General features: G+C 37.7%; 1 protein-coding gene across 1 annotated transcript in view; it reads right to left on the reverse strand.

Annotated features, from left to right (window-relative positions):
- Positions 1 to 15,354, reverse strand: part of TRIQK (triple QxxK/R motif containing) — a 138,978-nt gene that overhangs the window by 48,817 nt on the left and 74,807 nt on the right. The window contains exon 4 of the transcript XR_014952995.1: positions 13,160 to 13,302. The gene's annotated coding sequence lies outside the window, so the exon portion shown is untranslated. The remainder of the gene's footprint in view (positions 1 to 13,159; positions 13,303 to 15,354) is intronic.

Genomic DNA, 15,354 nt, shown 5'->3' on the forward strand with positions numbered 1-15,354 from the left:
TCGCTTTACAAATTTATGGACTCTTCTCTTCCTATAATGCTAGAAAAACAGGAAGCTTTAGTGCTAAAGTATTTTAATTCCAAAACATTGCAAATTCTGTTTCACATTTCCAGGATCTCTGTTCCTCTGCCATGCAGTAAATATTCAGGCAGCAAAAGGGCACTGCAGAAGGTACAAAACATAAAGGGAGACAGACTGTAAGAAGCTGTTTTCAACACCAGCCAGAAGTGAATTGGAGCCCTTTGCTCTACCATATATAAAGAAAATAAAAACAAAAGCAAAAATCTTTAAAAAAAACCTTTCCTTAGGGAAGAGAACAGACATTTGGAGAACCTCTTTTCTGATAAGGTGTCCTCAATGCAATATTAGCTGAGGGAGAAAAGCAAGATGATAGTTGCAAACAGAAGCAAAAGCACAGCAACAAACCTAATGTCCCATATTATCTCACCTCTCCATTTTCACATTCAGGGTAGACTTTTAAAAGAATTGTCTGGTTACACTGAAGGTAAATATGGTGATACTTTTGTCTCACTGGCATTAAGGTAACTTGGGCTTTCCCCGAGTTACTCAGTTCCTTACTGTACCTCCTTTGTCTAGCTCTATTAAAATACAGCACATGCAGAAGCATATTAATTCAAATTGCACAGTTGTATATACACAGACTGACCTGATTTATAAGAACAGTCTTCAGTAAGTACTTAACACCTTGAATCTCCAGCTCAGCTGCACTCAAATGACATATATTGGACTCAATTCTCACCTCAGCTTGCTCAAATACAAAACTCCCTGTGGTTTGGGGGGCTGGTGGCTAATCAAATGCCAACCAATTAATGAAAAATAAGAGGTAAGATATTAGCTACACTGAAAACCACCAGCCAGCACAACAGGAAACAAGTCTGAGTGAAATTATTATTTCAGAATGCTATTAATTATTTGCAACTGAAGAAGGAAAACCAGTCCTGTGGTTAAGAACCTGTAATAGGACTTGGGGCCAGACAAGTGACCTGCTTCTTGGTTATGTTGAAGTTTCCCTGAATAACTTTGTGCTGGCCAATTCAGCTCCCATATAATTTTCTTATAAATGACATGATAATACCTACACCTGTTTCTCTTCCTGCTTCTTTGTCCTCTTTCCTCACCTTCACCCACAGAAATACGGGCATGAGAGGCAGGCTCTCCTAAGAGCCTGTTAAATTTTTTGTTTCTTTTTCATGAAAAAGTACCCCATGGGGCTTAGACTAAAGGAATATGAAGTGCAAAATTTTACAGAAAGATTGTTTTTTTTTTAAAAAAAAAAAAGTCTGTTAGAATTGCTAGAGAAAAACATTGAGGTCTCAGTGAAACTATATCTATATGCTATTCATAAAATACAAATTTTATGCATATTAAGATATTACATATTTCAACATTATTCAACCTTACCATATCACAAGGCCTAAACTTGACTGTAGAAATACTTTTTTTTTCACAATATTGAACTGCACAAAACCTTCTGCAAAATAAATAGAATCAGCTATGAATTAAACATGATTCAATCTTAAGTCTGCATGTATAATTTTACTATAAAATCAATAAAATTTTCCATTTTTTAAATTAAACAATATAGTCAGCATTTTTCTTTAAGCAGGACTGTCTTTTGGTGAGGTTCTAGGGCTTATATTATGCAAAACATCAAAGTCCAGGGCCCTCTTCATGAATATATATACATTTTCTTCCAACAACCTCAGCAATTATAAATCTTGCCTAATATTTTTTTTATTCTGTACTGAAATACATTAATTGGATGGACAATATGCACGCTTGTTTAACCACAGGGGGGTTGAGTGACCAGATAAAGCCTTTTTTACCCTTATCAGTAGGCCATACCAATTGGCCTACTGAAAGACTTAGTTATCTTCACACAAATATAATCATTGAAGTTTAAATTTCATATTATGTAAGACAAAAATGCAAAAATAGTAGAGAAGAAATGAAAGCTTTTAAAATAGTCTTCCACTTTTTTTGCAGTCTGTACTGCATGACATATCCCAACACATTGACTACATTAATACATGTATGCCTTAATAGATCAATACCCAGAACACACTTGCTCATAATGCATTACAGATGGTTCTCTGCTAATTATTTACATTTTGCTGTATGGAGGCTATGCTGCTTACTGCTTTGATGATACTTTGAGTTACTGTTTTGATGACTCTGAATAACTTTAAAGACTTCAAGGTGATTCTGTGTTCCACTTACAAGTCTTCTCTTGCTCTTATATATGTGCTTAGCATGCAAATTGGAAGATTTCTATTTACAGGCCAGACACTAAGTGGAAAACAATCTGTATCAGATAATCTAAAGAATATAGTAACCTATGCTTCTTATCCATTGCTTATATATTTGACCAGTCAACAATTCAAAATCTAAAAATTATTTCTCTGCTTGCAATATTTGTGTTGCTTTCTTAGGTCTTGTGAATAACCATATTAAATATCTATTCCAAGTTTTTCAGGAATAAATCTCACACACTGATCTACCCTATTAAGTATCATCCTCTGTCAATTAGTTTTCTTCATCTTATTAAAATATTTATTATAAAAATCTTATTTTTTAATAACAAAAGATACTTTGGGGGAGAAAACTGTATTATTTAATGTAAATAAAAAGAGCAATGCTATATTTATCAGTAATAATATCACTAATTAATTCATAATTCCAGGCACGTACATTTTTAATATACCATTTGCATTGTTTAGCTAGAACTATGAAGTAATTTTAGATTTACATATTCTTTTCTGATCTTCCTGAAGGAAGAATTATATAAATTAGAAGAGCAAAACACTTCAGAAGTGATCTTGTAGGAGTGGAAGAGAATACTTATTTAGCTTAAAGTTGGAAGAAAGCTTCTGCAAAAACTTCCAAATTACTTTGTTCCTCTGAGTCACTTTAATCCCTTGCAGAGAATATCTTCTGGAGTGACCTCCTTGAACCTTTGTGACCAGGGCAATAAAACACCAAAAGACCTAGAGATTAGAAAAGAGAGTCTTGAAACTAAAAAGGGTGTTCCTCAGGGCTATAAGTTACACCAACATAGTGAGAATGAATCCCAGTGGGAAGGGAAGATCCTGTATCCCTATCATTAATTATCTGCTTCATAATCTACTCCCATTATAATTGCAATACTTTCCAAATGCAGCTCTCCTTTCTCATGCCTGCAGCAATGCACATTGTTCCCTGTCTGACAAAACCAGTCTTTGTTTGGGAATCACAAGCTATGTAAACTGCAGAGTAGTCTTTAAAAAAAGAATCAGATCTTTGTAGTGTTTACACTACACACTTCTCTTCAGTTTTTTCTATGTATGATTTGCCCATAGAACCCCACGGATATTCCAATAGCATAATTTCAGAAATACTGATCTACATCTCTAAATGCTGTTTTGTTTTTTGCACATCTTTATTTACCCCATGTGTCTTCATTTTTTGCTTGTTCTTCTCTATTAATGCTTATTCTTTCCTGTTATTTAAAAATAAAGAAAACCAATTTTATTCTGCAGTACAACTGAGGACACCAAAACCTTGCTCAGAACAATCCACGAGAACAATCTAGACTGCAGACAAATAGAGTGCATGTGTTTAAGAGGAATGTGTTTAACACTACAGATGACACGAGTCGTCTCCACTGCACACTCGGAGCGCTGTCCGCTCGTCCAGCACGAGCTCCAGGCCACACTGCAGCACAGACTGCACAAACCTGCCAGGGGCACCACAGCCAGAGCCCTGCTCACTGCCTGACCACCCCGAGACACGCTGTCCCTGGAGCCAGACACAGGCACCAAGCACTGTGCTCTCTATTTGCTGAAGACCACCCCGGTCGTGCCAGGGCTGCTCTGGCTCTGTTACTGCACATGCACGGATAACAGAGAATCTCTCCCAGACATGGTCCTGGGCCTGGAAAAATACAGGAAAGAAAGCTTTTAATGAAGACAATAAGACATGAAATGCACACCTGCAATTTCACAACAATGTCAAATTTAATATTTATGTCAATATTCTATATGGCCATATATAGTGTAGACAAATTTAAGAGGCTTTCATAAATTTTTGCTCATGCTTTTTCCTTTTCCAAAGAGTGCAAAATTACTGGAACACTCACACTCCCTCAGTTGCCAATGCTATTTTTGCTAAAGCTAACTCCTGATTATATCAAGTATAATTCAGCAATGGTTCAGCTATTAATGAAATATAAGAAAGAACATTTAAAAAAAGAACCAGTCCTATGGTTTATGAAAGGATCTGTGGGAATTGGGGAACAATTAGCATTCACTAAGACACTTGTGTTGCCAGCTGCATAAATATATTCTACCTCCATGAAGACCCCTAATCCACAAAGCTGAAACAGTCTTTCAGGAAAGGCAATTGTTTTAAGGGGTTCATTGTTACAAAGGCAAGCAAGATAATCAAGAACTGATCATTTATAAGTGTATCTTTTAGTAATAGATATACTGGCTTAAATCTGGAATGTTTCAAAATTATTTTTTAGTAATTCAATATCCCTTTTAATTCTTTGCTTTGAATTTTTTAAAATAACTTGGTACATCTTTAAAGTTTGTGGTTTAATTTTCTAATACTTTTAAAACACAGAAGAGAGGTGGCAATAAAGTAATCATTTTACATTAAGCATCAGGAGAGGAGTAATGAAGTGGAATCACAGTGTTCAAGTCCTTCATTTACAAAACATTCTTTTATCCCAAACACCTGCATCTTTCCCCAGGCTAAGGGAGCATTTTAACTTAGAATGTTAGAAGCTCTAGTGCATTATCACTTCAAATCACCTACAGCCAACTGATTCTGGGTGCCAATTAATGTTATTACCACATAATCAAATGCTACTTAATGCAAACTGTGGGCTATACCCTTGGCTTTGTATACAGCCTGAGATTCACAGCTGAGGAGAAGAAACTATTTGCCAAGGGCAGTTTACAGCAACTGCAAATATGACACTAATTTCTAAGCCAAGAAAGAGAATTAAAAAGAATTATTTGTATTTCAAGAGGGAGATCTTATTATAATTAGTTTCAAGGTATTATATGCAAAGGTCATATTGTCAAGAGTATCACAGGTTTAGAGGTTTCAAAAACATAAAGCTAAGTAGGACTCACTCCCTGTTCTGTAGGAATATACCCAAAACTGGAGTGGGGGAAGGGTGGACTAGATAATCTCCAGAGACACCTTCCAACCTCAGCTGTTCTATGATTCTCTAATAATTACCCTTCCAGGTGGTGGGCATGCAACTGTGATATACAGCCAGCTATGGTACACAGCCTTGTGTCCTTTCACAGCCACATGAATAGCTGCTCACATACCAAATCCAAGGTATCTCCCTTTTCCCCTTCATCTTCCTGAGAAAATACTTTAATCAGCAGCTTGTTATCTAAGGTGGCATTTTCTGAATTTCTCCTATCTTCTCTGCATGTGTTGCTACAGTATTAACGGGCTTCCTGTGCTCAGGAGAAAGCCTGAAAAGTAAAGGATTACCTGCAGCTTTGCTACACTCATGTTATCATATGAAACACCAAAATATGCACTACAACATATTTTGGAACTCAAGAAATTTAGTATTTTTTTCCTGGGTGATCCCAGAACCACTGAACTTCCTTGTTTTTTTGTCCCAGGAACAGCCAACAGCTTGCCTCCAGATCCCATAAGGTCCTCAGACACTTGCAGCTGTCTCCTGGGAGTTTGCTGTTAGAGTGTCATATCCCTGCAAATGAGCAAAGAGAAAGCTAAACCTAAGACAATCTTCCCTTCAGTTATTCTCCAACTCCTGACACTCTGAGGAAAGAAAACAGCAGCACCAGCTCTCTTCACAAGCATAAGCACTGGTGAGCATGAGCTTTTCCACCAGATCAAAGTTCACTAAACATAACATGCACAAGCCTCCTCCTATAAATTCTGTTGGGGAAAACCTGCAGTAGTCGTATGATAAAAAGAGCTAATTTCCCAGTATGAATTCATGCAGAAATTCTGACAAAACCTTCTCAGAGCCTTAATGCCTTTGTCCTATTCTTTGTCCTGACATGGAGTGACATAACATGAGGTCTAAACCCTAGTGCATGGTTTGGCTAATTTATCAGGAATGCCCACAAACTCATTTTTGATCCAGATCAAATGTGGACTTAATAGACCCAATACTGTACTGCAGCCACAACCTTCCTGCAAAGGGGAGTAAGTGCTTCTCACATTCCCAGCAAAGACCATCCTATCAATGTGCTTTCAGGATTTTGTGTGTCAGAGCAAACAATACACTTCTCCACTTCTGACTCAATTTCAAAAAATCTTGCATACAGATTGAAATTTTCTGATATCTTCCCAGAATGCCATTAAATTTGCATGGGAGCTGGGCTTTAGTAGCTAAGCCTGTAAAACATGTTGGGTTAGCTGCAATTCATTCGCAGAATATGTGATCACTAGCTGATACATTATTTGAAACCCTGCCAAAAACCTACTTGAGAAATAAGTTATCGCACAAATTATTTCTGAAGAATTTCTTTTCTATTATAATTAAAAGCCCACTTTATATACACTAGGCATCTTATTTCCTTAATTATTATCAAACAGTTCCTGAATGGTTTATGCATTCATCCCCAAATACCCCAGCCCATTATTCCCCATTGGAATATAACATACGCTGAATAATAATTGTATGAATATCTAAATGTCAAATATTCTTTTCCAATATCTGTTTGCTGACCAAACTTTTCATTATCAATTAGGCAAGATTAAAGAAGGCAGAAAAGAGCAGTGCCATCCCAGCAGATATGTTCTCTGTGTTCTATAGGCACACTTTGGACAATCCATCTGCGTCTGTAGCTGATTTACACTTGACATCATTGCCAAGGGCTCTCCAGCTGGAAGGGCAAAGTCCACCAGTAGACCACATTAGGCCCCCAGGCCTTGCAGAATCTATTCTTCAAGGTGTGTTTGATTCAAGTTCATCATGCCCAGACCTTAACTGCTGACACCCTTTTGGTCTAGGTGGTCCTCTTTGCTTGCCTTTCAGACCCAGCTTGAGAAATTTCAGAGTTGATCACAACTGAGTTTTGATGCCTACTGCTTTTATTCTTCTCTTTATTTTTCTAGTAAAATATAGATAAAATCATATGCATTCAAACAAAATCTCATCACTATTCTCTTTTGACCAAGTACCAAAAACCTTTAAAATTAATGGCATTCAATCCCTTAATAACACTTTTCTGCAAACTTGAATACAGCAAAGAAACTGAGTTTTCCGGTTTAACTATTTGGATTTTATTACTGTGTCACACATGACAATCCTAACAAACCAGGAAAGCAATATTTTATTATATAATTATTTTGTTTATTAACAAGTTAAATTATTTTTGGTAAAACTTCATGCATCCATCAGAAATCCTAAGATATGTTTTGAAATTGCATAGAAATATGGGAATTATAGTTTTAACAAAAGAGAAAGGCGATAAAACTCTAGAGTTTCTTTGTGCTCAAAACTCATATCTAATTCTCAGTCTAACTGCCTTAGTTCTATGAGGTCAGTGCCTTAATTCTAATTTTTAAAGAACAGGTAAAGTCATTGCCTTATTAATAGTTGCTTTTAACTCAGATACCACCAAGGTAGCTGCAACTCTATGTGCTAAAGTTTACTGTAAATGGTTGCAACCATAATGAAGGCTATCGAAATTTGGAAGTAGACTATTTGAAGATGTGGAATCTGTGAAACTGACTCCTAGAAACAGGTCAGAAAAATGCAAAGTGCAACTATTTTGGAATGTGACTCCATATTCAAAGTCCTTTTCACTTAAACCTGCTTTTGCTGCAATCCTTCCCAATAAATGAAGAGGTATAACTGTAAAATAATTGTACCAGAAAAACACAGACAGTCAAACTGAGAAAAATGTGAAAGAGTAAAAAAGAGGCCAATTTTTGAACAAACCAAAAGTTAGTAATGCAAGCTGCAGACTAAAGTTTAAAGCTTTCTGAAGTTTTGGCTTTTGGTCACGGGGACATTTTTTTGTTTTATTTGTTTCTTATTGAATTTCTTTTAAGGCTCTTGTTCTAGCCTATTAAGGAAGTGTCGTCTTGCTGTAATTACAAATTAAATTTTAACTCTCACTTCGAAGAAAGAACACAGCCAGTTCTTTTTGAAGTGATATAAAAGAGAAGTCCATGTAAAAGAAAGGAGTTGTATTTTGATGTAAGAAAAATATTGGCTACAGAGTTTCTTCAGAGAATGCTCAAAAGCAAACAAAAGTTGCTTGGGAGTTAGATTAATTTTAATGAGCTTCCAGGAACATTTATGACTTATCTACCCCAGTGACCACAGGTGGATATCCCTGCTGGGTTACACTTGGCTGCTCCTGAATAAAACAGCAGAGGGCAAACAAACAGAATAGACAAAAGAAAAAAGGAAGACATTTGTGTCAGGGTACACTTAATGAACACCTGCACTTCACAGGCATGGGTAACTATTTACCACCTTCTTGCCTCCAGATAAATATCTACTAAGAAATTAGTCCTCTTTCTGTATCAGTGGCAAATTAAATGAAATCCTTGAAGACTGCTTGAAGGCAAACTACGCATAGGTTAATTTTCCTTTTTTTGTATGTCAGGAAAAGAATCATCAAGGGAGCACCTAATTAAAATGAGTCAACCCTTTGTGCACAGTCATGCTTGTTGCTTCATAACAGAATGACTATTGATCTGGACATGGAGAATGCAGTTAAACAGAGCTCCCAACTTTAGTGGTCCAGCTGCTTGGTATCAGAGCACCTTAGCAGATATCCATCAGAAAATCACCTGTGTAGACTTCAAACTAGCCACAGTAAGATAAACCACAAGGTATTACATATGGAAAAAAGGTCTCAACATCCTTTGCATCACTGCTACTTTGGGAACTTGGTCCATTTGTCTGGGTCTGCCTCCCTTCCTCTCATTTGCAATGGTGATTTATTCCTTGGGGGCCTGGGCTTGTGCAACATATTTATGAGCCCCAGACAAGTTACCCAAACAGGGTAGCAGCCTGAATGCCAGCTATGTATGTAGTCCATCTGCCAAAGTTAACAGGGGAAAACAGCTAGCAAACACCAAGAGTATCCAAAAGCTAATTTCACAGATAGTGTAGAAGGGCAGCAAAATAAGCAGTACATTCTAGATAGTACTAAATAAAATTCCTGATCAGAGCATGGGAAACAACCACTCTTCACTGCACACTGCAAGCAAACTAGTGGCAATTCCACAAGGGGAAGCCATAAGTTCCTCCAGGGCTGCCCAGAGCAGTTGAAATTCAGGCATGTTCAGTACACTATTGTTCACAGGCTGACATCTGTCCCCAGCAGCATGTGCCATCCTGCCCATCAGAAGTGTCTGTAAAACACCAGTGTCCTTGTGGTATGACAAATGTGTATGCAAATACAGGACAGCGTGTTTTTCAAAGATGCTCAAGGACTGACAGGAATCTGGAATAGCTGAAGAGCCAGTTTTAAAGGCTGGATGTAGAAGTCATCTTAAGGAAATGTACTTAGGTATCCAATAACAATTAGCCACCTGAACACATCCAGGAATTTTGTTCCTACTTATTTGAAATCCTGACCACTGGTTGGATGTCAGCTCCTCTGGAGAGGACTGTTCACGTTCAATGAGCATAAATGGAAATTAAACATTAGTCCAGAACAGCCATGGAGGGTCAGATGGTTTAGACTTGTTTTAGATTAAGACACTTGCATTTAGGCACTCAAGCATGCATGTCTTAATATCAGACTGAACACTGCCCTGAACTTCTGGCCTGGTTGAGGAAAATATTGTCTTCATGGGTTGAGGAAAAGGTACACTCACAATAAACTTCCCCAAGATCTGCAATCAAGCAGAAGTCGGTGCTGGAGTTTTTTGGCTCCTGACTAATCTAAATGGGTAATTTTCAGACTTTCAGCCTTATGAGCAAAGAAAGCGAAATCATAGAGCAGTTCTTTCTCAGGTATTAATGCCTTATTACTTTTTGTTTTTCCTTTAAAATATTCTAGAGGAAATAATTTCATTTAAATAATAGTAATGCTTCTTTCCTTCTGTTCATCTCAGTCTCCTCTTTATTTCTGCTACACCATAAATGTAGTGATTGTGGCATTTTTGCTTCACCTTCTCTCTCTTCTTGTTTCATGGCTTCAAATGATTCTTTTTATAAGTGGCTACACAATCTTCTGCTGCACTGACCTGGACCTGAAGAAAACAGACCCTGTATTCCATATTTTAAATGGTAAACAAGGAGAAAAAGGATAAAAGTTCCATTGGCAAAAGATTTTTCACTCCATTGGCAAAATCTTTTTCACAAAATTTTTTTTGCATTCAAAAATTTTGGATACACAGTAAGAGAAAAATACTTAGAAAAAGTAGCAGTACTGGTATTATTGCATTAATGTCAAAACAAATATTCCACGCTCTGGTGGCAAGAAAGTCAATCCATCACCAAGGGTCAATTGCTTTTGCTAAAGGTGGCTTAGTTGTCATTAAAACAAATACACTGTTGTGACAAAGGCATCATAGGAATTATGCTCTGTGCCCCTTACAAAAGGAGCCTTGACATCCTACAACAAAACTGGACCTTTGGTACAAAAGGCCAAAAGCTTCAAATACTCTGTGTATGACAGAAGAGAACAGGAGAGGTCAAAGTGCACCTCCTGGTGTCTTATGTCCTCATAATAGCTGCTAGTGAAAAAATGGATTATCCTAGGAACTTGGCCATATACTACAAAGGCAGAGAAAGTACTCTCGTGTTCTTTGCCAGCCTGTCAAGGGAAATCCTGACCTCAAGTCCTCAGTGATTGAATAGCCAGGTACCCAAACTGCTTCACAATCAACTTGGGACACTCCCTGTGGCTTGCCCAACATCCCAATTCTGACTGTGGCTAAACTCCAGTGCTACTGGGAAGTATATTACAGAATTTGAGATTCTGCCTCATTTTGGAGGTGTGGATTTGCAGATTCTTTCAAAAATAGTGCAAGATGTTCTCTCATAGTGTGTTGATACCAAAAAGATCCCTGCTACGCAGTAGTCTTCATAAACAAAACAATATATTGCCTCAAACTAAAATAGGACAATAATTCAATACAGAAATTTATAGACAACATGCGACACTTCAATTAATTTTAAAGACTGCACTTACAGTCCCCCTTGGGTTAAAGCTTTTCTAACACATCAGGAGAATCAAGCAAACAAAGTCTATAGAGTATTTTATGTTCAATACTTCAATATTTATGTATGACATTATTTACCCTACTCAAAAATATAGGCATTGTGCTTTTCATTTATTCAACACTTTAGAATTGCTAATACCCATGGGTATATTACACCCACAGGTTTATTCCTCTGACAATGCTTACCTCAAGAAAATGAAATTTTAAATTTTAAATTAAAGGTAGCTCTAATATACAATCGTAATGCACTGTAAGAGATTATTAAACAGTATGTGTGCCAAAGGAGCTACCTTATGCTGGTAAGGTATGCCATGTTAAGGACTGCTGTGAATAAATGTGACACATGAGAATGGGGAAAAAGATATATCAAGTGGCTCCAGTTTCTGACTATAACAACTCCACATTGCTACAGTAATTTTAGATGTGGCTGATAATCTGCCACAACCCACCAATCTCTCCAGCCTGGCAAAGAAGCATCACTCACACACTACTCACCTGCAAAAACAAACCATGTCTTTGTAACTATGCAGAAAAAGTGTGTCCCCAGGATATCTCCCTTTTTGAATGGTCTTGGCATTAACTCTTCTGTCAATGAACATTTTATCAAGAAATCTTTTTGATCCCATTGCACGAACAGAAAATTCTCAATGTACGGTTATTCACATCCCTACTTAGCCTAGATCTATGCTGGGTGTTCATGTCAACGACCCCTATTCAAAGGAGCCATTCTGAAACAAAGTTGCTAATGATCTACCCAGACAATTGGCAACTGAAATGGTAGCCTGACAAATTACCATTGTTTAATTCTACTCCCACACCAGGGAAGTTCCTGGTTCATCACTATCCTCCTCTTTTTTCAGATCTAGGAGCAAGAGACACCGTAAAGAAAGCTAGGCTGTACCATCTCCTTTACACACTCATATACTGCTAGAGGTGTAAAAAGGCAAGGTTCACTCAGGATGATGCTGTACTATCTTATTTAGAGTTGCCTAATATATATCAAGCCTAAATTGCTCCCTGAATCCCAAAGATCACTCCCACAACTCTGCTACAGCACACAGTAGTCAATAAATCTTCAGAGTGCTACCATTTCTCAAGGTGTCGTTTGTTGTCCTTAACGCAGCAGGAACAACAGAGTTCATGTTCCTTGACAGCTTAAGTGTCCTGCAGAAAGAGACTGCCCATCCCTCATAAACAACCACAAGGGTTCCTAGGATTTGTGGTCTGAAACGGGCCAGATGCTCCCTCTGAGCATTTCCAGAGGTCAGAGGCAGCGGTGCCAAGGGTCTTCTTACACTCGTTATGTGCATTGGCTGGTCTTATATTAGAAGAGTGTCTTAAAAAGCCTGTATGAAAGCAAACCCCATTGCCTTCGGGCATTGTTTGCTGCCAGTGATTGCGGCATCAGAGCTACTCTCCCTGATGTGGTCTATCGAGTATTTCCTGCTTAAAACTAATAAGCTGTGAGAGTGTTATTTGTTCCCCCACCTCCCACTTTTTCTAATTTTCACTGCAAACACAGCTTATTTACACTCTGTCTCTTTTAAAAATCAAGTGTCAACCAAGTGCTAAACTGCTGCTATTTGCCAACGTTTCATTAACACCTTATTAACTTCCAACAGCTGAAGGTGACTGGACCCTCACCTCTGTTTATTTCCTCAAAGTAACAGTTAACTGAAGCATCAGGATAGAGACACCCCTGTAAATATGACTGAAAACAAATATGCATGCGGAATATAATCAGGCACAACTTCAGCCAGATCTGCTAACTGACACATCTAGTTAATTTTATGCACCGTCACATACTATCAAGTTTGGAGCTCAGATTTTCATTAGAGATGATAATAAAGATCTCTGCATTTCCCCCCTAGTCCATATCAGAAACTGGCTAAAACAGAAATACAAACCTTGTACAAATTAGGCCACCAGTAGTTTGCTATTTCAGTTTACATACCAGGTAAAAGGTGTGATCTTCTTGTCATGTAAATCAGCACAGCTCCACTGATTCCCATAAAAACTGTAGTGGTTTACACAGCTGAGCCTCCCCCATGTGTATATACATTCTTCTATATTGAATTCCAGTCCATGTAGATACAACTGCAAAAGAAAGAAAAGAAAGGAGGGGAAAAAATAAGGCAAGCCCTAAGAAATAGGGCTCCTAGAACAGGAGGACGGGAAACATCCTCCTTCAGAGGTATCTCTGAATGAAAGGAATTAAAGCTTTTCTTCAGCTTTCCCCTATTCCCCTGTCATAACCTCCCTCTCCTACCACTCACTTTTGTGTCCTCATTTAATTTGAAAGGAAAGGACAGGAGAGCTAAGATATATATATATTTGCTATATCTCTCTATGTTTTTCAAATCACAAAAAAATCTTTCCTGCTGTTTTTTTGGGGGGTTTTTGTGTTTGTTTGGTTTTTTTTATGATTTTTGGTGGTGGTGGTGGTGGTGGTGGTTTTGGTTTGTTTGTTTGTTTGTTTTGATCCCACCCTTCCAGACTATAATTTTGCACACCTGGAAAAAGTAACTGATTTGGCGAAAAGCAATATAGAGATTTTTGTTCCTCTGCCCAAATAGGCAGGGTCTTTGAGTAATGCTGGAGGAACTGGAGCTGTTATGGTTTTTCTCCAGTTCATACTTTTATTTTTGAATGGCGTATTGTTTTCTACGATTGCATCATGTACGTATTAACTCCGGGAGCTCAGCTGTCAGAGTGCTAGTTACCACTTTTCATTGTCCAAACAGGAAGAATACAGATGTTTCCAATAAGCTAAAGAGAGGGAGGTCTCTTCTATGAATAAGCATTCAAGAATTTGAACTAATCAACAATAAAATTTTCATGCATATAGTAAAAAAAAAATCACTTTCTGAAATAATCACTGGAAAAGCTGGTAAATCACAAAGCAGCTAAGGTGAGAAGAGTGAAAGGAAAGGAACTGGCCAGTATTTAGTCAGAAGTCTAAAGTCCACAAGTACAAAGAATCATATGAGTGATTAATAAAACATGGATAAAATAAAATGGATAAAATGACATCATAAAATAACATGGATAAAAAGGGATGCTGGTGCCACTAACAAATGTAATGTACCTAGTTATTGCAAGGGTGGAACCTTGAATTATAGTTCCCATCTCAAAATATTGTGTTAAACTAAAACATTTAAAAATATTTGCAAGCTCATAATCTGAAAACTAATGTAGTTTATCTGATTTTTAAATTTTGCATCTATCCAGGAACATTCCCAGGTTTTACTAGTTTTGGTATAATCTAGTGGATATCTTTTAATCTTTTATTCTCTTAGTGTTCACTCTGTTTATGCTTATAGTTACAAAGAGAGTTGTGTTCAAGGATTTTAAAAAGTCTGCAGGGTGGTATATTTTACTTCAGGATTGAAATGAATGCTTTGCTCTCAGATCTCTGCAAGTACATTGGACCAAATTTTGGTCTCATTATCACCAATTTAAATCTGGAATAGTTCCACTACTCTCTGTAATGTTACTCCCAATACATGCTGATTTAACTGAGTTCACAAGCTGGTCCATTGACCTAAGTGGTGTCAGTAGGAATGTACTGTGAAGAAAATTTGATCTACTAAATTCAAATCCTCGAGGTGTTGTTCTAGCAGCCAAGTTGTTTAGAAAGAAAACACTGAACTTGAATGTTGACCCTCCATCCCAGCTGGATCTCCATGTAAACTGTGCTCCTGCTGTAGCCTTTTAAATAGATCAGCAATTTACATTTTAAATAGATCAGCAATTCAAATTAGTGAAATGCCAGAATTTAGGTAGTGTGTAGTGGGGAGATTTAGCACTACCTGAAATTTCATCAGTGTTCAGCAGCATAACTCACTGTACATTTTCTGAGAGCGGGGACTGGATGGGCTGTAAGGATTTGGCCACTGCATGTCTGTACCCAGGGACGGCAGAGGTGGCAGATAAAGGATGAACAGAGATGGATGTAGTGTCCCAGATTGCCACCAGACCTTGACTGGTGATAGCAGGTGGGCTGAAGCATGAATCTTGCTGGGGAGAAACATGCCGAAGAAGCATTTTGGACAACTGTGGGAGGCACAACCATGTTCTGGCCTGGCAAGGTTTGCTTATGTAGATGTGTCCCACAGGTATTCAGAGTGAGGGGAATGGAGTATATGG

The sequence above is a fragment of the Lonchura striata genome, chromosome 2 (assembly GCF_050655825.1).
Source record: "Lonchura striata isolate lonStrDom1 chromosome 2, ASM5065582v1, whole genome shotgun sequence".
Taxonomy (NCBI): domain Eukaryota; kingdom Metazoa; phylum Chordata; class Aves; order Passeriformes; family Estrildidae; genus Lonchura; species Lonchura striata.